The 26,653-nt window shown below is 39.9% G+C and overlaps 1 protein-coding gene across 7 annotated transcripts in view; it reads right to left on the reverse strand.

The window, feature by feature from the left end:
• PPP2R5E (protein phosphatase 2 regulatory subunit B'epsilon) overlaps positions 1-26,653 on the reverse strand; it is an 80,548-nt gene that overhangs the window by 45,065 nt on the left and 8,830 nt on the right. Inside the window, exon 1 of one of the 7 annotated variants that reach the window (XM_038179357.2) lies at positions 7,998-8,171. The exons of 4 other annotated variants lie outside the window; for them this stretch is intronic. The gene's annotated coding sequence lies outside the window, so the exon portion shown is untranslated. Of the gene's footprint in view, positions 1-2,279; positions 2,409-7,024; positions 7,185-7,997; positions 8,172-26,653 lie in introns of those variants that run through there. 2 more of the 7 variants (XM_072038190.1, XM_013102564.5) reach the window with 2 other exon arrangements.

Consider the following 26,653-nt stretch of genomic DNA (forward strand, 5'->3'; position numbering starts at 1 on the left):
AGTTACCAGTTTTAAACCCACACCTGAGATGCTCATTTACTAGTAATTAGCATTCACATTTTGAGTTCAATGCTCTGTTATACCTAAATGGGTATTTTTGCTAAAACTTGGAAATGACTGAAGTAGAACATTAGGACACTTCTCTACCTTTTTAACAGCAGCTTTTTTTTTCCTGCTTGAATACTAAATGGGATAGACACTTTATCACCCTAACACAAAGTTCTAGAGAGCAAAGACTTAATTTCTGAATATTTGTAATTGTCCAAAGAACAATCTTTCTCACAGCTCTGCATTACCACAATGTCCATGGAAGTTTTCTCTTTATCATCTTTACCTCTGACCTCTTCTGAAAATGCTAGATTAAATTTTAAAAAAAAAAAAAGCAGTTTTCTTTTGGTAGAATATATTACCTGCACCCATTAATATAAGTCATGGTATTTTTTTTGTCCCTCAGAAACTTCATCTGTTACTGCACAGACAAATATTGCTGATGATCAATGCACCTTTGGACCTGAAGTGTATTCCACTAAAGAGTATTTAGCACATCTGCATTATGACTGATCTACAACAGTTTGTTATCTGTAAAATATTTATAGTAGGTCAGAGTTTTACATTTAGTTCTTAAGATTCATAAACAAGCTGAAGAAAAATGAAAACTACATAACCAAGGATATGTCAGGCAACTAATAAAACTGAAGGTATGACTCTGCTGCACATCAAGAGTCACTCTGCAAAACTTTATTAGTTTAGCCCATTACAAGTGCTAACCAGACGTAACTGTTTAGGCATTAAATATACTTAATTAAAATCTCTCCTCTGCGGTCACCTAACATTACACTTCATTGGCAACTGCTACCTTCTCTCTACCTCTCCCCAAACTACTTACTAGTTAAGGTGCTTCTGTACCGAATGAAGATGAGAAGCTGGAAATTAGATTATCAACAATATTTATCCTCAGTTGCAAACTTCATCTTCAGCTGGCATCTTTTTCAAACTGAACTCATGGGAGTGTTACATCAGTTCATGAGAACAGCAATTACACCTTTGCTCTAATTGGCAGAAAGCTCATTGCTTAGTAATCAAGAAAAGGAAGAGCAATCTCATCAGTCATGTGTTCCACTATAAACTACTGGTGAACTCAACAGGAGACTCAACAGGAGAAGCGTGTACTTTGCAGCTTTAAATGTACTTGGATAAGTCTAAACAGACCACTTCATAAGTGAGGTTATCCAAATATGCTATATGTATATGCAAATATGCTATATTTAAGAATTAGCATAACTTTTAAAAGGCAATTTACACAGTCTTTGCAAGTTAAGAGCACTGATTAAGAAAGCACGTATAGTACAGCAAGCATGCTTTGTACCTGACCATATGAATACAGAAATGGTACACTTTCTAGTTGGCACAACAAACATTTTAGGATTAGCAGCTCCATTATTAGGCCACACGTTTTGTTTGCCTGTTTTTTAAAAACTTACTTTTAGCTGGATTTTACAAAATAGGACTTCAGGTGCATCTTTTCTCGCCTTATTTGTCATGAAATATAAAATTCACTGATACATTATTAAATGACAAGTAGAGCATGCCATTTACAATGAAAATAAGTATTTAAAATAATTGCCTCCATTGGACTGAAGTCTACCAAGTGAAAGCAGCCAGCCTACTACATTCTCTTTACGTTACATTTAGGCTGTATCAGTGAGCACATGCAGATGGCCCTGTCCCAATCCAGCAGCAAACACTCAGTCAAAACAGGTCAGCGAAGAACAAAAGAGTTTTAAACAACACTGATCCAGCAGCTTCCGTATCCTACAGGAACGGCACAGAAGGACCTCTGAAACTGCTGCAGTCGTAGGATGAATTTATAACTGTAAGGGCTGGCAAGCAAAATACAGTCTCGTAACATCAAGCTCACCTCCCTGTATCTGGCAGGTTACTCAATTATTTGGTCTCAGAGTGTCAGGCAACAACTAATCACCTTCAAGCAAACCTACTGAAGCAGCACTTCTGCGTGCATTACTCCTCCCTCTGACAGAAGCATTCAAGTATCAATCCTTAATATAAGACCTAAAATTTTAGCGAGCTTTACACCCACTCCTCTGGTTCTTGGCATTTAGAGGATGTTACAGCTTGCTTCACATTAATATCAACGCTAGCATTATCCCTCTTATCAGAAGGGAGTCAAGAGCCCAGCTCAGCATTCCTCCTGCAGCTGAGGCCCCTCGGTTTGGGGAGCTGATCCCATTACTTTCTGCCATGTCCGTGGCTGCTCCTACCTTTGCCCGTTCGTGGAGTTTCTCACAATCATGTCTGCAATACTCCTTTCTGAAGCTCGCTTCTTTGTCTCGCTTCTCTCAGTCTGCAGCTAAAGACCTTCTCCCAAACAGCCCCCAGCTTCTCCAAATGCCATCTATTTTTACCCAGGTGCTGCCGTCTCATTCCGGATGCTGCTAATTGGCCCCTTAGTCACAACTGGAAAAGTAACCTCGTCGAGTAACTCTTTCTCAGCTGCTGCACTGAGGAATACGTATGCCTCATACTTGCATGTATTCAAACGAGGAAACTTCCAGTAAATTTGTTCCCATGCAAGGGGAAGCCCAGAGTTTAATACAAATTGACCAAGTCTTAGCCTGTCAGATTCTATAGCGACTTCACTCAGACACTTTTTAAAGTAATGACATTATTGCATGAGGATTTTACATATTTAACATTGTAAATCCAGTGAGGAAGCACCACGGGAAACAAGAGATGCTGTAGCATTTATCAACTGTTTTCTCCTTATTCACCAGTCTTTTTTTCCATGTATTATCTAGATAAATATGTAAAGATGCAAAGGTCACCTCAAACAAGATGACAGAAAACCTATGCCGAAATTAGATTTGCAAAAAGTGAAATAAATGATGAAAATACATGCACAGGAGCACCCAAGTCTCACACAGGTGTATTTCCACACAGACTTTTCTTATATACATGATATAAAACATCAGGCTTCACAGACACCAATCACACAACTCAGGGAGTTGTGTGTGCTCCTTAATCATCTTGCTAATGAAAAGTTATCGAATCTCAGAGTTTCCTCTCTGGTATTCTGCTTCTGTGTAGCTACCAACCAAGATGACACAAACAAAAAAAACAGATCATAAGACAGACTAGTTAAGCAGCTTTTACTAGGAAAACAGTGGGAAAAGTAAATAGCTAAATGATCTAAATTCATCCTAAATTACTTTAGTCATTATGATAGTTTATTATTCCACTAGAAAGGCAAATTCAAATGCTGACTATTTAAAAGCCATTACTTCAGAAATATACAACATAAATGAGAAAATTAGCATTTTATTAAGAGAACTTGACTCATTTTTACTAATGAAGACCGCAATCACTTAATAATAGTTTAATGAATCCCCTCTCAAAATTCTGAGGTTACCACAAACAAACACATCACGCGTTTTCGATAACATGAACACAACCATCAGATGTCCTCTACATCAGCTGTGAAAACCAAAAGCAGAGCTTTTCAGCAGATTAGTAATCCTGGATTCAGTTAAATACTGGCAGGATTAATGCTCTTCTCGAGGACGAAAGAAAGATCCTGTTCCAGCCCATAAAGACTGCACAGGCTGCCAAGAGCAAGGGGAAGGGCCTTCAGCTGTGGATCATTAAGAAACAGCCATAAAAAAAATGGGATGTTTTGGAGAACACAGCATCCGGCAAAACGGTGGAGTGCTTTTTCCATGTGGACCCAAGAGAACTTGAAATCATTTATTCTGCAAATGAGAAGCTGCATGTTTCTGTGATGGTTTGTTTTGCTGCATCGCTGAGAAAGGAGCTGCTTCTGCTTGAAATGAAGGCAAGAAGGATGGGCTTTGAATTTGGTACAGCCAAAAAGAACTAACTCGGACTGCAATCCTTCCCCTGGAAGCCACCAACACTGTTAACCCTGCACGTCCTACTGCCCACTTCCATATTAGATTTAAAAAACAAACAAGAAGTGTTCTACATGGTTGTGTTCAGCCCTGGTACAGACTGAGGTATGGGTAATAAGGCAAAGAAAAACTCCAATTAATTGTATTACAGGAAAGATCCATTGCCTTTTTTCTTTTTTAGTTGACTTCAAATGTTTGGGGCCTCAGAGGCAACAAGTCCTGGCTTCCCATGACAGTACCTGAGGGGCACTCGCTGCCTGAGCAGCACAAGGGGTGAGCTGAAGGACAGCGAGCCTCTGTCAGACCAGCAGAGCCCATCAAGCAACCTGGGCCCAAGTACCCAGCTCAAGAGTGCCCCTTCTTGCTCTTTCTCCAGTTCCCAAACCTCACGCCTGGTGATCCAAAATTCTGGAAAAATGTTGGGGGGCTACTACTTGTGGAAACAGCCGGGATGGGACAGGACATGGCTATTCCCAGTTGTTTACTTACATTCTTCAAGGTTGTATGGGCACAACCAAAGCATTTTTTGCACAGACCAAGGCCTGACAGCTGTTTGTTGTGTTAATACACACCTGAGCTCCGAGGCAGGTGTGGCAGTCTCAAAGCTACAACAATATGTGAGCAACCAGGAGATTCTGGGGCTCACTGGTGGCACTCAGATCCAGCCTGTCCAAGTCTCCCAGCTGGGCTGAGCCCCGCAGAGGACACTGCTGACTTCATGTGGCATGCATCCACCCAGCTCCTCTCCTGGCTTGGACCCAAAGGTGCCTGTGAGGCTTTTCTGACTTTTCAGGGTCATTTCCTGCACTCATCTGGACCTGCCTACCAGAGCTGGATGAGCTCTCCATGTTGTTTTCCTCACTTGGACAAGAAGCCCCCAGTTTGTCCTCTCTTCCTGCACAAGGCCCTCCCTTGAGAATGGCTGGACACAGCTTTGAGAATGGCTGAACAGCTTTCCTCGTTCTACTGTGAAGCAAAGATAAGGATACAGCAAGGCAGGAGAACTGCAAAAAAGCTGCTTGTGCAATGAGGAGGAAAACGGCAGGTTCTTCTGCTTTGGGTGCTACTCTCTCTTCCCTCTACGAGATAATCCTTCCTCCAGGCAGCAGCACCACCTTAGGGCACTCACGGTGCAAGCATTTATTTACCTGTGGCCCTCCCTTCAGTATCTCAGGTCACCCGAAAAAAATCCTTTACAATTAAATCAGCTTGTAGACAGGTGCAAATTTACGCATCAGTATTTTTGACCAGAGCACTTGTAAGGCAAAAAGTCCTATTATTATGAAATACGGTACTCCACCCTCATCAGGAATAAAAATTTTATCATTTCTCCACATGCTCACTATCACCAAGTAGCAGCACGCTAAGCACTCCTTGAATTTTTATTTTTTTTTAAATCTCAACGTTAGGAAGCCCTCCAAGCTAAAGAAGTTGAGGAGAAAGCGGTTTAAGATATTAGAGCGAGTTCAGATACGGGAAACAGCGCGCCTGCAGCAGCATTTCCTCCTCTCTCCCGCAGAATAAATGAGCTCAGGCAGAGCTCTCCCTCCTCCTCTGCGCCCGGTTTCCGGTATTAGGCAGCTCTAATACCTCTGCACCAGCTATAACCCCGGCCTTTTTATACAACAGGTCCTTCCAGTTCCTCTTTACTTCCTCATTCTGTGAGTGAGCAACATCTTCTGCTCGGTTTTCCCCCTCCTGTAACCATCCTACCGTTTCTTGTGACTACCCAATGTGCTGCCATTCACCCTTCACAAAGGTGAGGGGTGGGTGGGAGATAACCACCACAGCTCATCTGATGTTTCTTGACTTCCTGAACCTTAAAAAAATAAACAAAAATTATTTTCTCCTTAAAATATGCAGCTAAATCACTGCCATTTGTAAGAATTTTAGAACTATTTGCGAATGATAATAAACAATAAAACAAAACTGATGATGGGAACAAGTGTCTAAATTGTGATAATTTAAACTGCTAGCATTTTCTGGATGTCCAAGGGGTAGAACACACAGGCTAGAAGGAAGGTTACAAAATTCCTGCCAGACTGGTATTTGAAAATTAAGCTTCTTGCACTATGGGCTCTTTATTATCCATACTGAACAATGACAGTGCCCTTTCCTAAGCCAAACAGAAACAGTATTTTTTTCCTATGGAAATATTTAGAACACATGACTGGTAAGAAATCTTCTGGATTTCTAAATTTCACATAAAAGCTTGGAATTCTACCTTGACCTTAGAAGTCAATTTTGCCTTCATTCTGCACATAATTTTCTACCTCCGACTGGATCCAACAGGAGGAAAATTAACCAAAGCCCTCGCACATTCAATGACAACTTCAAAAGTAGTCTTAATTTCAGCAAAGATTTTCAAAAAATAAAATACATGAAATCTCTTTTGAATTAAAAACCAAATACAGTCCCTGTTAACATCCTTGAACACAGATCAGCCACATAATACATGAGCTAGTGTAACACTGACATTGACACCCATCCTCCTTTACTTGCCTGTCTTATACATTTTTAACCCTATTCAGCAATCCTTAACTGGACAAAATGCTAACATAATCAAATTATATTTGTTCCTGAATAGCGCAAGATCTGGTCCTGATTCTGAAGTTTTGGAAGAACTGTTATAACACGGGGACTGATCCCACTTTCCTTCACACGCCAGAGGAATCCAGAATACAGGATCTGGTGCTAAATTGATCTAACTTCTACTCACTTTCTCATCAAAATCATCGCACATCTGTAAATACGATTAACCACTTTAAAAAAAAAGGATCAGCTTTCCTCTGAGTCCACTGCTTTGCTACGCCATTCATAAAGAGAATGTTTTTAAATGATATCAATAAAAGTCTGATAAAGAAAGACATAGCAAGTTATAAAGCAAATCAAAAAGGCCTCCTACTCCAAACCTACGCCATAAACAACATAGAAAGAGCAAGCAGTTAAAAAAAAAAAAACTTGCCCTTTTAATTTGCCTCATTTCACAGTGAATACTCACAACGTCGCAGAAAATCCATTTTGAAGCAGATAAGCAACCCCAGCAGTAATTACAAACACCTTATCTTTCCATTCCTCTTCAGCTTGAAGAGCCTTACCTTCATGCCATCCCCAGGTGGAATACTGCTCCTTTCCATTAACACGGCACCACCAACAGCCCTCCTCTTCACTCGAGTGCTGGCTGAAGTTTAGAAGTCCAACACCAGCCTATGGTTTAATTCACTAGTCTAACTACTGAATTATATTCATAACTGGCTGGTGATTAACACCAAACAACCCGAGGCTCAAACAAACAGCACAGCAAATCACTCTTTTCAAACAACCAGTCGTTGAGGTCAAAACATGCATGCTTTTAAGTCACACTGCAATCAACTTCCTCCCCACCCATTCTATTATTTGGTATTCATGCATCCACAAGAGCATGGAAACCACTTCACAAAAAAATCAGGGCTATCTTGGAAGAACCTACAGTGCTTAAAGAGGAAACGCCATTTAAAAGCCAAGGAGAAGGAAAAAGGATTTTGAATAAATGAAACTTCTTTCCCATTTGGTTTTCAGATGCTTCCTTTTACCTTGTCATCATTTTACCTGTTACAGGCCACCCCGCCAAGTGGGCCCACCGTCAGTATCAAGCCAAGGATTTGCTTTCTACACACACACACACAAAAAAATGATGTCCAGACCAAAACAGCAAGACTCTGAATCACAAGCAATCACGAGGTTCAGTGCTAGCATCTAGGAAAATGTTAGTTTTAAATTTCAAAATTGAAGCTGTTAACACAAAATTAAGGAAAACACACAAAACACTTCTTTTTCCTATTTTATATGTGCTCCAACTCATGCTATAGCCCCCCATTACGTTTCAAATACGCATTAATTTCCAGGCAATTGTTTGCTTATAAATCAGATGTTTTTAGTAAGAGGTCAGCAATGTCCTTCTAATACTACTTCTGAAAGCAGAGCAGTCTTTAAGACTTGAAGAGCACGAAGTTTTGCGTGGCAGAAGTTTAAAGCAACCCTGCTGACACATGCTTCCGAGCCTGCCAGAGCTCTTGGTTTCTGCTTACCCACCCTGGATCTTTAAAGCAGCCGTGACGCAAGAGAGGTGGCCATGGTCCTGCCGAGGAGGCTGCTCCCGGCACGCTGCCTGTTTGCTGTCCCCAACTTCACTCGGGTTTTAGCAGGTAAACAGAGGCTAGTCACAGTCCTTTCATTATCTGCATAATCCCAGGCCGTGTGATTGCTGCACTGTCACACCAGTGCCCGAGTGAGCTTTCGGTCCTGAATTATGTCCACACACAACACGAACGGGGGAGTGCCAAACAAGATGATTAAGCAGCAAAATATGACAAGGCATGAGTTATATTATTAGTATTCCTATCTATCATTAGCCGCAGAAATGAGGGTTTTGTACAGCCAATAGCAACTATGCATAAATAAAGCTCCCACACTCTGACACGCTTTCAAAATAAGAGCAACTATTTATTTTGAGTAATTTTTTTTTTCGGCTGCTTTGACACCAAACTGTAGTTCGGCATTTCACAAATTACTTCCTTTTTCATGCTCTACCTTGAAACAACTCGGGACAAAACTCTTCTTTTAAGAAGGCAGCCTTAAATTACAATCCTTTATTTTCAGAGAACAAGAGCGTAATCATTTTTCAACAAGGTGTGCCAAGTGGCTTTCATTTCGGCAATTCACTGCTTGTATTTAAGTACATATTGAACCTGCACAAACTTTGTGTTCTTTGGCACGGAATGCTTCATTTCTTGAACCTCACAAAATGACTAAAGTAAAAAAAGCAAGTTTTAAGTTTTTATACACACAGCCACAATTTATTACTATTATTTTTTTTTTTTTTTAAATCTCCTCAGCAGCATCTCTGAGGTTTCACACTCATTCCCTTTCATCTTTAGTGATCTTCTTGATTCATTTTATGAGAGTTGCTTGGAAATGAGAAGGCAAAAGCCAAGAACGGCAAAAATTAGTGCAAGGACTTGTAACACACTGCAATAAATTACTACTCATTACACCATGGAATTAGTGGTAGAACATGACACTGTAAGGCACTGACAATCTGTCCTCACAGATGAACTTTTGGGCTCTGTGCAGTATCAAATCACAGTTCTGGTAGAAATTGTTTGATATTCCCTAAGATTTTGAGCCAAAGAAGGGAATAACAAGTTGAAAATGAGCCTGACAGATGCATGTGGTAGCGGTGCTCTAAACGGAAAGACGGGAGAGAGGGCATATGAAGTTAGTTGTACTAAAGGCAGGCAAGAAGGAAGCGAGAAAACAGAAGAGCTTAGGTGGGATCACAGTTTCAAATTATTTTAAAACTCCAGCAACACTGCTATTGAACGTGGCGAGGCTTGCCAGAACGTGCTTAATGAGAATAAATGCATCTGATGAAACAAAATGAATTATGGTTTTCAGTAAAAACACTAACACAGCATGCTACTCCTAAGGATTCTGCATAATGAAATAATGATTTAAAACAATCATTAAAAACCAAGATAATTAAAAGTTTTATTGCTAAAAAAAAAATAGCTGATTGAGCGTGAAGTCCCTTCCTTCTGCAGGTGAGGCAACGCAGCAACAGCACTCCGTTCTGGATTCTACCTGCCTTTCACTGGGCTGCATTTCTTCTAACCAAGGCTTTTGAAAAGTGTTGGTGACAGTCTGATGTTTGAAGAGAAAAACAAAATGAATTCTATCAGACTTGTTTCCTTTTAAATAAGATTAGAGCAATCTTCCAGTTACTTAGCTGTAATAAAAGCAGCCAATCTGAAAGAGTTTGCATAATGTCATACTTAATTTTTGTTTCTTGTTTTTCTCAAGCCAAACAAGAATAACGCTTCTAAAGAAAGTCATTTTTATGCTGTATTACTCACAAGATACTAATTTGAAAGTGCACTGAGAAATAAAAAGATTCTGATTAAAATCCTCCATTAATTTTCGATGCCCAATTTGAGACATCCGGATTTTTCTGAATGTTTATGTGGCACCGTGTTGTAGTCAGGACCAGTTACCACCAATCTCCTTCACGTTTTGAGTCATCATCCATTCTGTAAGCCACGACCTGGTGGCTCAGGCTAAGCAGCAAAAAGAGCAAGCAGTTTTTGAACAGCTAGCAGAGCATCACCCAAGATGCACAGAGCTGAGGAAACAACAAAGTGCAATTCCTCCAAGGAAATACCCAACTATTCTAGTCACGAAAGCCTCGCTTTTTCTTCCCAAATCCCTTAGGGCCTTTCTGACAAACCTTCACAGCTCCTGAAATGGATAAGGCTGGGATTTTACGCAGATTTTAAAAACTGAAAGCTGCAAGGGGCTACCAGAAGGCACCACCTAACATAAGTGAACCTGTCCAGAAGATCCACGGTGAAGCAACCCCCCTGAATTAAGCCCTGTAAATTGTGTTTGACTATACCATAACTTTCAGGGAAGTCCTGACTCTTGATTTGGAAGCACGCAACACAGAACCCAACGTCATTTTAAGAAGTTCCTGCCAGCACATATTTGTCCTCACTATGCACGCCTCATTTCTGGCTTTAGCCAACAGCATTAGTCCTCACATCTGACCAGGATTTTCTCCCCATATTATTATAACCATATCCCCTCTCAACCTCTGGATAAACAATACAAAGCCTTTCTTTCCCCAAAACGTACTGGATAAGACATTTGCTGTTTCTTCAGTCATTTAATGTGTCTCTCTCGCTGTGATTCTCCCGTAGCTTCTCCAAGCATGCCATCTCCCAAACACCATGCTACCTCCTAGCATCGATCTCCCCAACGCCACGCACGGAGGTAACACCGACGCCTTTCTCACATCTAAGGGCCAACAAACCGCGCTTGTTTGCCCTGCGAGGATGACACACACACACGTTAGTTAATAACAGATGCTAAATGCTTCATCATGCTTAATGATGATAGCCCTATCTAGCTGTTACGCACAAAGTTTCCACCGCCTCACAACACTGACAAATTCGGGCTGGTATTTACGGGCAAGGCAGAAGTCTCAGCCGGGGCACAAAAAACACAGCAGGCAAATGGCAAGGAGCCTGTAGGTAGGTTTTAAAGTAAACATTTCATATGGACACAAGTGCTTTTTTTTTTTTTTCCTATCTACTCCTTCAGAAATAGTCCCTTTAGAAATTGTACAAGAAAAACCTACTTGTGTGCAGAAATTTTAACCACAATAGTTGCTGTATGCCACAACAGTAAATGAATGAAAAGGGATGTTTATGAAGCCTGAAAACCCCTTTCCATCACAAGCAGGACCAGCAGCCAAGACAGATGCACACGGATAAAGCTCTTGCCTTGTCTTTGTCTCATCTCAGAGGAGAAAAGTATTTCTTTCAGACAATTTCGCAGAAATCTTCCAGGTTTCAGTGAAGTTTGCCCACAATGAAACCACCATTTCTGCGATAATTAAGCTATGGAAAACTGTGTTTTCCGTTTAGATTCAACCAAGAGATTTTTGTTCATCTGAGCATTGTTTTGTGGCTCTATGTGACGAATGGCTGGGACATGCCAAGAAGCGTTTTCTTCCAGTTCCTATAACACACGTTAAAAGCTTTAGGCACACAAAATTAGACATATTCCAAAGGCACAAAGCATTAATCATCTCTTTTGACTTTCTGCAGGGTAAGCATCAAATGCCTTCTACTGGAAACATACTCACACGTGTGCCAACCTAGGCTTGCAAAGCATAAATATCTCCATTAACGTTATCTGCCTAATGACCCTGCCCAGAGATCCTGTAATCAGCTCTACCCATGAAACAGATCATACAGGGAACTGCACTTAGAAATTAATTAGAAGTTCACACTTTCCTAAATTAACTACTGTGGTCCTGAGCAATGGCTTCCGCGGGCCTTTCCTCTACGTTTAGGCATGCGGCACAACAGCTTCGCAGAACTTCTTCGTTTCCCCTCTCCACCCACCGAGAGGAAAAACAAACCAAACGTGCTGGGGTGGCACATTGCAGGCGTCCCACACAGCGCTCGCAGGGCAGAAATGACAGAGCTAAGGAGCGCTTACACTCCAGCTCAGCGCCAAGGTGAGAAACCAGGGCAGCTCCCAGGACCATCGTGGTCCAAAGCAGGTGAAGCAAGCTCCCCCTCTTGGGCAGCACAGCTCACAAGCAGAAGAAATTCAGCAGTCCCATCACCCTGCTTCTGTGCTCTCAGAGGTGGTAGTGCAAAACAAACCCCTTCGGTACATTTTTACAGTGTTCCACCTTAGAAAAGCATTAATATCAGCAGATACACCGAGCTTTCTGAAAACTTCAAAAGACAACACCAGGCAGCTTTAAGCTTAACTTACATAATCAAACCCCGTTTGAAAATGAAAGCCAGGATGTTGCATAAGCCAAGACAAAAAACTGTAAGACAGGTGGGAAGATGAAGGACTGGCTTGCCCCCCTCCCAATCAATTCTGGCAAAATATTTGCAGCTGAATTCTATTTTTTATTATTACTCAACACGATCAGCAAATAAAATCCAAAACAATACATTTTTAAACCCAAACTCCTGTATCTGTCATATTTTTCCCAGCATCTCTTCCAGCCATCACATGTTTTTTAAGCAAACCTAAACAGCTGCTTAATATTTTCAAGTAGTTTTGGTCCAGGTAGCATCTGCCAACCTCTTAGCTACATTTAGTATCCTCCCACAGCCGAAGCCTAACAGACTTCTCTATTGAGACTTAAATCAGCAGTCTCTTTGTCTCCATGCAACTGCTCTTTTACTGCAAATGGTATGGCAGTGCAGAAAGCACGGTATGAATTTAAGCAGAGGAGCTAATGCCCTGGTAGACAATCTCTAGCTGTCTAGAAAGGAAAAATGCAAATTCCCACTTATTTCACTGCAAAAATTAAAATGAGATTCTGTTTGGAGTGGCAGTTAGTCCTGCAGGCCCTCCCTCCCCACAACCACAGGGCACGGCATCACAGAGGGGCAGGAACTGATATTTAGGTGTTGAGATTCACATGCTGCTGGTGCTGCTGGCCCTCCCTCCCACCCTGCCAGGGAATGGAAGCAGCAAGCAGGGACCATGCTGCTCTACGTAGCATCTTTTTTTTCCCTATAAAGGAAATCTCTACTCACAAAAACAAGCTTCAGTGCAACTTGAACCTCCTCAGAGGGTTCTCAGAAGTTTTATAAATGTGTGATTCCAAACCTCCACACTAACGTTTTTCTCCTGTTTTGTGTTTTTTTAGAGTGTGGGGTTTTCAGTGCTATGCGTGTTTCTAGACATTTGTAAGAACAACAAACATTAGGATTGCAGTGCCAGGTTTCCTTAACATCTCTGATCTTGTTCTACAATGAGAAGCCAGGAACATTCATGTCTAACATCAATCACGTTTAACAAAAATCAGAAGTACTGGTGGTGTTTGCAGCCAGGCCTGCTCTGGGGTGTGGCTTCATAACAAATATTTGTGCTGCACAGGTTTGTCATTTAACAAGATCACTGCACAACCCTCTCAAACCCAAAAACCTCGTAACATCAGATTATTTGTCACTAAACAAAATGAGAAATCCATCATCCCCTGCCAAATGGTACCTAATACCTTAGGATTAGACAAACATAGAAACCTGACCTTTGACAACTTATTTAATGATTTTCAATTGCTGTCAATTACCAAAACATACAAAAGCAAAAGTAACACTTGGAAAAGAAAAAAACAAACATCTATATTTGCACCTAACATTTCTGGAAATCAGCATGCATCTAATAAAGTACTCTACCTGAAATATACATAGAAAATAAAGCTGAAATGTATACATAAAAACAGTTATTTTAAATAAATCTTCGTTGGGATTTAAATAGATCTTCTGAAATGTTGGTAGCTGGTTGTTTATGCCTGGTCTTCCCTTATAATCCTACTGGAAAAAGGACACAGTTTACCAAGTCCATCAAAACAGACGCCCCTAACAGCACCAGTAATTTTGTTTAAAGGTCACATTTTGCCAATATGTAGGTTACAGGCAATTTATTTTTAAAAAGTTTTTTCCTGCATACATACAACTATGTTTATTCCAGGGAATAGATTCACTCAACTCAAGCAGTCAATGCAAAAAAAGTTTTCTACCCTAGCCATGCACAGAAAAGTAAACATCTTTAAGTTGAATTCAATTTCACACAATAACCATAAAGAGTCAAAATAAAACAAATCAATTCCTTTCCCTTAACACTGCAGTAGATGTTTCAGATTAGCCCAGTGGTAAATTTCATCTTCAATTGTATCATAGGCCTTGATATGAACTAACATAAAACTTTTGTTATTATTTGCTCATTCTATAGGAATGAAAATACCACTATTTAATTTTCTTAACTAGTCATTTCTTCTCTGTGGCATCTGTCAAAGTCTATCAATACTGACTTCAGAAACAGAATTTGTCTTTCTAAGTTTTATACCCTCAAATTCTATCATACAATATTCTTCCTTATCCCAAAGCTACAGTTCTGTAAGAGATAAAGTGGATTAAAGACATATTGAGGATTATAGATTATGCAGTTAGAACAAACAGAGGCAAGTATTTCAAGCAGCTGACCCTACAGAAAGGAATCACATTCTGTTCTCGAGATGATATATAAAAATAGAAGGCACATTCCGCTAGGAAAATATTTACTTAATAATTTATCATTTAAGAACTACTACTGTACAAATTAAAGTGCAAAGACAGCAAATTGAAATCAATGTGTAGATATATATGCAGTGGTAATACAGCTACAATTTTGACTGTGATTAGACTTACAGATTTTGTTCTATTCTAGCACAGGAAATAGAAAAATCACACTTCTCTTTATCTCAAAGCCCTATGTTTGAAATTGATTCCAACTCTGGGGGGACAGGAGAGACAGAGAAACTCAGTACTGCCGAAAAGTCTGGAAGTAAAAAGAGAAAATTCTCAAGGTATCCAACTGAAAAGCAATGCCAGTGAGATGTAAGAATCAATTTAGTCCAGACATTAATAACTTCCTTAATGATCTGTATGACTAAAATAGCATACAGACAACATCTTCTGAGGATATTGAACACGGAACACTGAATAGTGGTAAGGTCAGAAATAATACAAAGGAACCTAAGCAAATTCCTTACATGGCCAGAAAATAAAGTGAAATTCAGTTTGGAAAAACACCAACTAATACGTCTGGGAAAAATAATCCCAAATATAGATACCCAATAGGCACTAGAAACCTGGGAAACAACAGTGCAAGAAACTGCATTGCTCCTGGTGTTCAAGACATGTAAAAGTACATAGGCAAAAATACCATTAAGCACCGAATGCTTTACTAAAGAACCCAACTGTAATGAAAAAAGAAGTCTGGACTTTATTCTGTCCTACATACCATGAAAGAACTTTTCAATTAACTGTATTTCAAGTATCAGGGTTTTTAATTCAGAAGCCTAATACATATCCAAAACCAAACATAAGAATACATTCACTTCCAAACTGTTTGCTTTTTATTGACCATGAAGCTTTGGCACACTTCACCACAAGTGAATCAACTCAGATCCAAACAACTGAATTTCTGCTGTGCTGCGATGCCTGTCCATGCTAGGATCGACTGCACAGAAACAAGTGGAGATCAACGATGTGCTCACAGAAATGAGGTTGCCTCAGAATTGACTCTGAAGAGCACGTCAATCCTACTCTCTGCAAAATCCTTGATTAAGGCAGTTTCTGCAATGGGAGTGGCTGTTCCTTACCAAGCAGAAGTAAAAGTAACTCACTGAGAAGTACGCTTCAAAACCTGCTTCCAGCCACTTCTGTTTCTAGATATTATGACGTTCCTTCATCAGGGCACTACCTTGAAAATAAGATTTTTACATTGCTAATGTAAATGAAAGTTTCACTTTCTCATGACCGGCTCAGAAACATCTGCAGAACTCCTAATGTTGATTTGGGTTTCTTGGGGGTTTTCTTTTGTAGAAAGGTTGCTTTGGGATTGAAGTGTCTCCCTCAGGAGTGGTAATGAGACGAATCTGTCCCACTTGTCCCTTGGAGACATCTGAACCAAATCTTAACCGTGGCCCTGCTTGCCCCAGCAGCAGGGAGCTCCGCACAAGCACAGCTGTTCTCATTCAGGATGTGGTAGGTGGGGGAGAAGGGGACACAGAAAGAAGAGGAAGAGGAACAGACCTGTCCTGAGAAACAGGACATGTTTCTCCTGCTTTTAGCATTCCCTACTGTGAGAAAGAGATGAAATATTGAGATTTTCTAAAGGGACCACTCGTTTTATGAATGACTTTTTCCTGAAAGATGGCAATTTTAACCTATTATTGGGGGGCATGTGTTTTTTCTTCTTGAATTTAAGGAGGAGTAAGAAATTTCACTTTGTGACCTGGAAGTTCACAGTAATGGGAGGCCGGGGTAAACATAACCTCCAGCATTTTGTTCCTTTCTCCTTCCCTGCCAGGCCTCCTTTTGACTCATCGCGATGAAGTGTCTAGACTTTTTCCAGGAGCCTTTCCACTGCTTCGCTTACGCCTGGCGCACAGCACAGATCCCGCTTGCTCACTGCTCTCATGGTAAGGGACTCGCTGCAGCTCTTTTCACTTGTGGCTAACAAGACAACCTGGCAGCTGATATTCTTAAGTTTACAGCATCGATATTCTTTAGTTTATAGCAATGGACACTTTCTGAGTTTATGGCATCCAAAACACAGATTAAGAGCACCCCCAACACACTGCCTCTTCCTCAAAGTGCATTAAAGCATTAAACCTTCCCACACATGCCTACAGGGTCTGCTACTGCACCTTGCTATCCAGTGTACTGAGACAAATAAACCACTCTTCCATGAGCCAAACCCTGTGTCAGAGCTTTAGGCACAATAGATACCCATTACTGCTCCCAGAAGGACTAATAACCACTTCTCTCCATCAGCCCTGTAACCAATAGGCCCTTTCTGATCCTGGAAACACAAACCAGAGAGGATTTTAATCTTTAATAAAATACCTAAGGTCTAGGTTTGGTCAAAAGCGGATAGAGATTTCTATTTTCTCTCTCTCTCCCTCTCTCTGTCTTGCCTTTTCCACCCTTTTTGCACTTTTGAAAGGTGAGAATAAATTTCAACCGCTGTAGTTTCTTCGCACTGGGGGGTGGAGATTCTGCTTCTTCTAATAATACACAGGAAAAAAAAAAAAAAATCAAGAAAGCACACAGAGCATAAAGGCCGAGGCAAACTACTGCACGAGGAGCAGAAGCCTGCCTTGCAGTGAGGTCTGCTTACTGCAGCAGAGGCAGGACAGCACTGGCACGCTCTTTGCAGGGTGGATCTCTCCCTGGCGGGTCTCGTCTTGCCTCCAGAAGCGCAGACAAACAACCGCCGTAACATGCTGACGGAGCTTAAGATGATGAACGGACTTCTTCCCCCCCCTCCCTTTCTAAATACAGCTGATTTTATTATATGGAGATTTTCAATGAGCTCTGCAATCCACTCCACCTGGAACGCCTGGTTTCATATGTATGAGTGAGTTTTATCACCCTCTTGTGGAAAAGTAAGTGAATTGTATCTGTCAGAGGTAATGGGAAGAAGAGGAAAGCAGGGTAAAGAAGACAGTGATAGAGAACAAGCAAAGAAAAAGGAAAGGAAAGCATGGGGTGGGTGGAATAAAGAGAAATTGAAGTGAATGATGGTAACTAGCGATGCAGGGTTAGGGTATAGGATGGTGAAGCACTGGCAACCCAGAGAGGTTGTGGCTGCCTCATCCCTGGAGGTGCCCAAGGCCAGGCTGGATGGGATTTGGGCAGCCTGGGCTGGCAGGAGGGGTCCCTACCCATGACAGGGGGCTGGGATGGAGTGATCTGTAAGGTCCAACCCAAGCTGTTTGACAGTTCTGGATTGTGCCACCTCTACTGTGGTCTGCAAAAGCTATCCCAAAAATGTTCTTCAAAAACACCAAAAGATAACCAGCTGCCAAAGTGACTGTCTCGGTAACATTCACTCTGTTCAACAAGCATGTTCACTACTCTGGCTTCAAGCACTGCCTCAGCTGCAATCATCGTCTTTTGCACCTTTTCCATCTTTGGATGGAAAAATGTATTCTGTATAAACACACACAGCTAACTGCTCTAAACTGAGTTCAGAAAACACTTGCTAGACCGAATTTCTTTTTTAAAAATAGACTGCATGGAACATCTATGCCCTGCTCTTGGAACTTGACAGTGGAGAGGACACGAGCTAAACTTGTAAAGTAATGAGAGCTCATGCATTCACATTACATCCTGGTGGTTAACAAAACAGAAAAGAATATCTAATTGCTCTAAAGTCTTGAACCATCCTTTCTTCTGTTTCTGACCATCCCCAATATTAATTACATTTTTTTCAGTAATCTCCCTTTACAACATAATCCACGTGACAGTACATTCAAAACCTTGAAAGTAAATTTATTGCAACTCCTATATAAAAATTTAACCTATAAGTTTGGTACAAGCACACACAAGAAAGAAACAAAGAAAGTAAAGATGATGTTAAATAAGATTAATGACACCGGACAGAGGCACAGAAACCCCAAGCAAAAGGCCAGCCCGGAGCAGATAGGTATCACAGGCATGGTGAGAAGTGTTAAGGGATGAAACCACAGACCACAGCCAACACAAAACACAGTTATTTCTTCTTAATAACACTAATCTTTTTCTCAGGCTCCTCAAAAAGTTACAGACCCATTAAAAATAATAATGCCAACAGCAGATCTTCTTAACTATAGGATAAAAGAACAGCTAAATAAATAGTTTTCCCCTCATTACAGAATGAGGCATATTTTATACCTAGACACCATTCATAATGAATGGCATAAAACGGGTGCCTATGCAAGCTGCATTTATTTCACTGTTTGAATGAAAATCTGACAGTTGAGCACTTCTGCAGACAAGATGGAATTTTACCTTACCTTTATTCTTCACAAAGGTATTAGATTTTTCTTAATAAATGGCTGTATGCGAGTACTTCACCATTATCTGCAACTAGGGGTCAAGTCCAAAAAACGAGTAGTTTTGCCACGATGTACACACAGTTATCTGCATTTATTCATCATCGTGGAGACACCACTGATGATTTATTTTAACTTCTGCAGAACACCCATCAACGAAGGAAAGCTAAGTCTGTGACTGATGTTTTGCAGCAGATACATTTATTTAAATTCCTAAAATCTTCAATTTTTAATGGTCCAAAACCACTGAATTATGCACAAACTTATAGGAACAAACTGCTTGCCTCCACCTCTCTTTTAACTTGCTCAGTGGTGAAGTCCAATGCTAAATTACTGAAAGAAGCTCTCCAGGTCAGGGAACACATGAAGCCACTGTTACAACAGAGCTAGCAATATGTCCAGAGATGTTCAACAGACATTACAGCAATCTGCTGTTCTATCTCTCCTTCTAGGAAGCTACCCAGAACAGACCCCTTTCTCATTTTCTGACCGTTTAACCAGGTTGATCAACCCCATTATGTTGTGATCCTTCCCTGCCACAAACTCCTGCAGATGCTCAGGAAGGTGCCAAGCACTTCACATTCAGAGAAAACTCCCCCAGTTAACCTGACATGTGGATCAGAAGGGGCAAAACGGTGACAAACCTTAATAAATTGTTTAAATGCAAAATAATGATCCTAAGAAAAACATCATGAACTGTTAGCAGTGTTTTGCAATGAAATTATTATATACTTTGTTTTCAGGTAATACAATTTAACAGAACAGTTAATCAGTACGAGACATGCTGTGACTTCAAAAATAAAATTCCTATAGAAAAAATAAACCTCCCATGGGCTGAAAATATGTTTTTACATTGACTACATGTAAGAACATACACATTTTCAAAATTATACACACATCACTATCAATTAGAGAAACCTATTGTTGAAGAACCCTGTAACAAGCCATTATCGTAAATCATTACTACTTTTGAACAGAATGGATTTCCCTATAGCTTGACTTCAAGCCTTTGCTCAAAACAGGCAGTTTTTCAATCAAGTGCAGTGACTAAGCATGCGGAAATATTTTACACTAGTTCTTTGGACAGCTACCATATCTTTTCAAAACACTTGATACAGATCCTCAGGCTGCAGCAGCATTTTTCCCCCCAGAAAACCACACACAGAGAAGCCACCAACCCTACAGAGAAGTTCACCCCCGTTTAAGTTCCGCTGATTCAACTGTTTGAGAGGGCACGGGGTAATAAAGCAGATCACTGAGATTATCATGGTTTAAAAAAAAGAAAAAAAATCAAGGAGGAGAAGGCAGAACATATTTAACAATCCGTTTTACACTGTGGCCCCAAAAACACTTGCCTCAGCACAAACGAGAGGCAGCACACTGGTGTGTACTCTTGGCAACTTCTCAAAGGTTTGCAACCAGAATAAAAGCAACAAAAAAATCACCAAACTGCATCTGCAACAACCACCACTACAGTCAGCAGGGACTCAAACTAAGATAAAACCTTGCTGTGGGCTTCTGAAACAAGACTGCAGCATTTTTCTAACAGATTTTCCTGAAGTTTTTATGAACTAGCACGCGTCCGTTTGTTGGTATCTCTGAATTAAACAGTTATCAAGATCACACAGTTCCACAGCTAATCCATAAACGCTTAACCCTACCAAAGCTCATTGAACTCAGCAAGTCTTCTCGTCTGTTTCAGCTAAGAACTTCTGCACAACTGAGCCAAAGAAACAGCAGCAGTTTGAATGAGCAAGCTGTAGGTGAAAGGAAGTTACCCTGAACCTAAAAATAGTTGATCGTCCTCCTCCCACTCCCCAGCACGCACAAATAAAGGCGCTCGTTTTTCAGGCAGACACACGCTTCTGATGGACGAGCACGAAGGGACTGCCTCCTTACAACAGAGCTTTACCAATGAACAGAAGCAGTATCCCATCCCAAGTACTGAATTTTAAAAATAATAAATAAATGAGAAAGGAAATAACTCAATACCTAAACTTTATGTGTGACATTAAATAAACATATAAGTTGTTTATATACACAGATGTGTATTAAACACATTTAATACACATAAACTCACATTTTTACAAGCACACACATGATTCCAAAGCCATGGAAAACATGCCTTTTTTTTTTTTTTTAAACAGTAAAGCTCTGTATCATAATTACTTATCAAGGCAGCACTAAGCTTCAACAATCATGTATGCTACACAGAACTGACTGCATGGCTAAACCAGAATTTTTATTTGTCAAAAGTACTTTGGGAAAGGGATATAAAGGAGGTACTTATTACAGAAACAGTAGGTTCTACTACAGACCCGTAGGGTTACACTTGGACACAGAAAAGAAAACTTGATTATTAAAGAAATAAATAATCCTAGTAAGCATATTATAGAGACATGCAAGAGAAATACAGACTGACAACAAATGCTACTGATGATGGTTAAGTCTAGACATTCCTGCAAAGAGTTATCAAGATTTTAGACTCAATCTTGTGAATAGTACAGAAATATAACGTACGCAGTGATTGCAAGTCATTTCACTTTAAAAAGTAAAATAATAAAAAAGAAAGAGGTGGGAACGATCGTCCCTTAACACTTCCAGGAGGTGGACTGAGAAGTTCAGAAAGTAAGGCAACTACGCTCAAGGATTGGGAGCAGGCTAAAGGAAAAATCTGCAGACCTAAATAGACTTAAAAACACATAAATAGAGACAACTGAACAGCAACAAAGACCATTAGAACATCAGGGCTAAGCAGAGAGGATTTCTCAACACCTGCAGCTTCACTAACACACTGTTGGAGTAAGAAGTTTTATGTTGGTGTTTGTTTGTTTTATATGGTCGTAACTTCCAAGTCAACATTTGTATGAATGCATGTTTTCTACAAGTGTAGTTCTACAAAACCGCATTCCAGATGTGGGAGACAACAACAAGCAGCAAAACTTTCAAAAAGACAGAGTGTAATTGGTGCATGGCCCTCTCTAAACACCACTAAACAAATAGATTTCAGAAACAGAAATCTTTAAGACCATTGGAGGAATTATTCTACAAGCACCAGATGTTTACAAAATCAAAGAGGAGGTTAAATATAAATTTAAAAAAAGAACTGCCAAGAGCACAAGAAAAAGTGAAGACTTTAATTATGTATGACAGGAACCCCACGCATTAAGGAAAATAACAGGGATAAATCCTTCTCACTTTTGGGATTAGGGCCCTTTTCTCAAATCTTACACAGAGCCGGCCCATTATGTCCAGATCTATGTCAACCAGAACAAGTGCAAAATTCTTTTTAATAGTTCCAGGATTGATGTTTGATTCACCATTGATTATGTGCAGAACTAACCAAGTTCCAGCATTTCTTCCAAACAATAAATGAGGAGTCCTGGGATCTATTACCAATTATGGAAATAAAGCAAAATTTGATTTTGGAAAGGCACAGCCATTATGAACCCACATTCTTGTTTATAAATTAGGAGAAAGTATTTAGTTTAGATATTTTATTCATAGTTGGTTGGCATTTGTAAACCATTCCAAATTTCACAAATGGAGACCAGCACAGAAATGACAAGCAGCCAAACCCCCATGGAAGTCAACAGAAAATTGAGGCTTTCTTCTTTTACAACTCAGATAATAATAATCATTTCCCATGCGTACAATTCTGAAGGTGGTATTCTAAAAACAAACAGCTTTCTTCAGTCTTAAATCTTATGATAAAGAAGATACTTTTAAAAAATCAAATGTAGCTATGTTTGAAAAAGGTGGTATGCATCTTGCAGCTCTCACTTAAGCAGAAGTCTTCTGGAGTTGATAGGATTTTTGATTGCTTAGGACCGACAGCATTCGACCTACAGATAGGATTCTTACGAAATGCTTATAATAAAAATCTCACCTATAGGGAAATAACATACTGATCAAAAGCAAACAGCAACTGAAAGATTTTCCCCTTTTGACTATGCAGTGCTCTTTTGTTGCCAATACAGCAGTTCTTTAACACCATGGAAACTATCTGATAAATGTATTAGAAGCTCAATAAATTTCATAATATTGAGGTAGCAAAGCAATTGGTATTGTTGACAGAGAACTTCTGTTCTGAGTGCCTGTTTTACTGAAGAAAAATTATCTAAAAATAAAAATTATAGTTTGAGCTGTTTTTTCAAAAAAAACATGCACTAATTTAAAAAAAAACGAAAGTAACTACACTATGTTAGACCATTGGAAAATGTGGAGAATGATAGGAAGCAAGAGGCATACCCTGAAATTAAAAAAATAGGACAGATTGCTTTAAAATTTGCTAAAAAACAACCTTACTTTTGTACTTGTGTACGGTTTGCTTTACCTTATTCATGTATTTTTGATATGAATGAAGGGGGAGTACTGTGAATTACATGCTACTTTTCTGCCCAATTTCTCAAGATCCTCAACATTTCTTCATAAGCCATATGATCTTTTCAGTCATCTGCATGTATGTCTTTATCCCCTGGCCACTCCCCTACTGTTACAGGTACTGGCACAAACAGTACTGAACTCAGCTTTTACAGGTAATGCTGAAATCAGTCTGTTTTCACATGTCCAGTATTACGAGACACTTTTTTCCCCACTAATTGCTTTCTAGCATTGCACTCCTACTGCTCTTCTGCTCAGGACTTCCAAGCAAAAAGATATCTGTACAAAATGAAAGTAAAATCATCTGCCAGTAAGCAACATCCCTTGCCAGGGCATATACAGTACTACCTTCCACTACAGACCGAGCATGATTTGAGGCACACCACAAACTTGGTTAATAAACTCGGTGTGGATTTGGCTAAGGCACAGAGGTGGATGTAGGCATCCCCAGAACAGGGCCCTTCAGCAGCACTGCTCTGCCACAAACCAGCTTCCTAAGGGACCTGCCAGCCCTGATGGCTCTTTAAAAGCAAAGGCAAAACGTGAAACCATAATACAGTGCAAGATACACCAGGCAAGAGCATGCAAACATTTAAATACAAGTGAGACTGAAACATATTTAAGAGTTCACACATTGAAAATGCAGGACAACTGCATCACAACTTCCATCAGCACTACTTGTCCCATTCATCTACACTCAAAACAAAGGAGCAAAGGCTGCTTTCAAAATGCTATATTCGACATCAGTCATGTTGTAAAAGGGAATTCCAAATTAGATTGAGTTACAGTGCAATAAATAACAAAATAATTAAATTATCAGAAATGTTAAGTCTTGACTGTAGGAGATCACAGGAGATTTTTGGCTCGGAGCCTTTCAAAGTCTGAACAGAGCCCAAGAGAGCCTCAGAAGGCACCTTGCGTTTTATAAATACATCAAGTGTTTGTTTACACAGTGCTGAACAATACACACGCTTCTGCTAATTAAAAAAATAATAGAACACATGCTAACAACTTCATTTCCCTATACTTTCTTTACCTGGAGGAAGCAGCACTAAAAGCTCCACTTCTCACTACATTTCCTAAGTAGCAAGTTACCATCCAGACTTGTCCATAACACTGAAACATTCTGTCTCCTACTTCTTTTTCCTGAAACATTTTTATTACCAAATGAATAACAACTCTGACTTATCTGTTTTTGCAACACACTCATGTATGTTCACAGAAAGCAGCAGGCTGCATTAAAACACTACCAAAACAAGCCATTTCACTATATATGACTCTGCCCCTGGGGAAAGGAATGAGAGCAGATAAGATGTGACAGATGTGTAGTCACGTCACTTAATACACGACTGGAAGGTGCTCAAATCATTATGGTGACAGGCGCAGCATAAGAACTTGCAAAGAATGGACTAAGCATTTCTCTGGTTTGCTGCATACTTGATTCTTGTGATCGGAAAAAGATACTGAGGTCCATGAAGATGCTTCTCTGAAAGAAGACAGCCTGCAACTGTCAATATGCAATATAGTTCTAATAAAAAAAAAAAATAGAAGAGCATAGCACGTATAGCTTTGTCTGCAAAACCCCTCCATCACAAATATAAAATACATTTGAGGTTGAATTCAAAGTCTGTCCTCTAAAACTTTCCTGTACTGGAATTCTGAAGAGGTTTGATTCAATGTTAAACTTAGCCAAAACAAGAAGCTTAAATAAACCTAGCAACTGTAGATATCTAAATGGATCTCAATTTTTCAGGACCTTAAAAAAAGCAATTTTACTGATAACTCTTCTATTTTGGTTTGGAAGACCCAAATAATAAGGATAAAATTGGAAATCATATGGTTACTGAATAAAGTAATAGGACTGGTCACTTGTTTGAAGATAAGTGCAATCCCAAAGGCTTTAAAAGATTAGGACTTCCAGGCAATTTTCCAGGAAAAGAATAAAAAAAACGCAGAAGGGTTTTGTTTTCTCACTCCTTTCAGGTTAAATACTCCTAGTTGTCACAAATACCAAGAACACTGATAGGTAGGTCAAGAACATTTCTAAAGAGTAGTGTAGTATTTAACTGCCAGTGTCCCTTCAGGAGGGACCCCAACCCCGCTGTTGTTTCAGATTGTTAGGCCCAAATCCTACAAAATGACCTGTGCAGGTAGATCCCTGTGCTTGCGGGAATCCGCATTAAGTCAGAGAGGGAAAACTACCTCACAGGATCAGATTCTTAATTTGAAGCTGGACCACTGTAACTCATTATGACACTAATCATAAATGTCTCAACAACACTCTCTGCGCCCCATCTGTTTTATCTTATTAGAGTTTTATATCTCAATCCATGGGACTAGCTACAGGAGTCAAATTAAGCACCTGCATATGACCATGTTCCTGCAAGACCAGGTCCTCAAAGCCAGTGTTTTTCCTATGCTTGAGATCTAGTGCGTTCCCTGAAAAGGGCTACACACAGTAAAATAATTTTAACTTTGATTTAGTCATTTATACAAATATAAATCTAAATGTTTGCCAGTCATTTATCCATTTAACCAGAGGACAAACTCTATTCACATACTTAAAAATACTGGCTGCTGCATTTCAGAGAAATGATCAAAAACAACCTGCAGAAGTATAAAAATGAGTTTTCAAATTATTTTAAAGGAGCATTTGCTTCTTTATCATACTTTCACTAAACAACCGGAAAATTTTGTAAAAGAATATTCACAGAATATTGACTACAAAGTCAAAAATCCACCAGCATTGGCAGACCCTGGGCTGAAAAATGGCAAAGAGAGGAAGAGTTGTGCTCCAGAGTCACTCCAGGCCTACCCCGCTCTTCTGCTCTCCAAACGGGTCAGTGGCAGCCCCAGCACAGCGCAGCTGGATGGACCTTTCTTTTGGCTGAGCATGGCCATTTGGGCATTCTCACACACATCCCACAGAAAGAAGCCCCAAATGTTTCAATGACAACTCCAGCAGAACAAATCCTACAGTCTAAGTCGCATTTAATTTAAAAGACACATACATATAAGGGGCATGTGGTTGTTGTGTTTTGCCTGTTTGTTTTCCCTCACCTTCTCTATTCCTATGAAGTAGCATGGCTAAGAACCAAACCAAAGTGCAATTACACATCCAATACATATTTCTGTACACTGATTACCAAATTTGTCAAACAGGTAGAGGACAGGACATGGGAAATCTACATGCATGCAAAGCAAAAATGGGACAGGTCTCATATTAAACTTATTAATCCTGTTATTTTACAGAATTATCAGCACCAACTGTGCTTAGTTTCATTACTTGTAACAGGGAACAAAAAAAGGAATTGAAGTGAAAAAAAATCTAAAAAACAAGTAGAACATTTAAGAATTCAGTAGAAGGAAACGCATCTAGAAGGTGATTCCCTCTTCCACA

This window comes from Anas platyrhynchos, chromosome 5 (genome assembly GCF_047663525.1).
Source record: "Anas platyrhynchos isolate ZD024472 breed Pekin duck chromosome 5, IASCAAS_PekinDuck_T2T, whole genome shotgun sequence".
Classification (NCBI taxonomy): Eukaryota; Metazoa; Chordata; class Aves; order Anseriformes; family Anatidae; genus Anas; species Anas platyrhynchos.